This window comes from Tupaia chinensis, unplaced genomic scaffold (genome assembly GCF_000334495.1).
Source record: "Tupaia chinensis unplaced genomic scaffold, TupChi_1.0 Scaffold000248_1, whole genome shotgun sequence".
Lineage (NCBI taxonomy): Eukaryota > Metazoa > Chordata > Mammalia > Scandentia > Tupaiidae > Tupaia > Tupaia belangeri.
The window spans coordinates 2162635-2163698 of NW_006159726.1; positions in this window are offsets into that span (position 1 = coordinate 2162635).

Genomic DNA, 1064 nt, shown 5'->3' on the forward strand with positions numbered 1-1064 from the left:
GAACAAACTGAAAATCAATGAATTGTCTTGGATCCATGAGAGAACTAGTATCACAAAGCAAACTGCCATCCAGAAATATGGAGAGACAGGTGAATCCAAAGTCACTGCCAATATCTCTGTCTTAGTCAGTTCAGGTTGATATAGTACCATAGACTGGGAAGCTTATGAACAGCAGAATTTTTTTACAGTTCTAGAAGGAGAAAATCTGAAATCAGAGTGCCAGTATCATCCTATCCTACTGAAGGGCTTATTCTGGACTATAAATTTCTGTCCTTCTCATAGCATATTCATGTGTTAGAGAGAGGATGAGAGAGCTCTCTGGAGCCGCTTTTATAATGGCACTAATCCAGGTGAGGCCATTCTTGGGGCCTGGGTGTAACTGGAACTTTTACCGCTCTGTCACCCACTGCTCTGGTGGCATAGGCTCGCCCTGCCTGCCGGGAGACTTGAGCCTGGTCTGGGCAGGCCTCCTTTTATGAATCCACCCTTGGGGCCTGGGAGTCACTTTGGAACTTTTGTTATACCAGCCCGTGCTGCACAAAGTGCATGCTTTTTACTAAGTTATATCCCTTTAGCTTGCTGCACCTCACCAAGAGCTAAATGTCTGGTAGAGGAGCCAAGCACCTGAAGTTACCCGTAATTGCTGTGACATGGGAGACACAGCCCTCCAAAAGGAAAACACGTGGGAACTAAGGATGAAATTTCCTCTTCCAATACTACAGAATCTACTGCAATAGATAGAAAAAAGTGAATACTGCATCAAATGACCAAAAACCAGCTCAGATCTATAAGAAACATGAGAAACAGGGAGTGACTCTCCCCAAGGTGAGCATAGTGGCCCCTCACCTACAACGGATAACACAGAGAAATACAATGAAGTGTCAGGAAAAGAATTCCAAATATTTAGTGATGAAACTAAATGAGATGTAAGAGAAAGCAATCAGTTACAAGAAATGAGAAAATCATTTCAGGACATGAAAGAGGAATTTCATAAAGGACCAGCAGTTAGCATAATGGCTATGTCGCTGGACTCCCACGTAGTCGACCGCGGTTCGAGCCCTGGA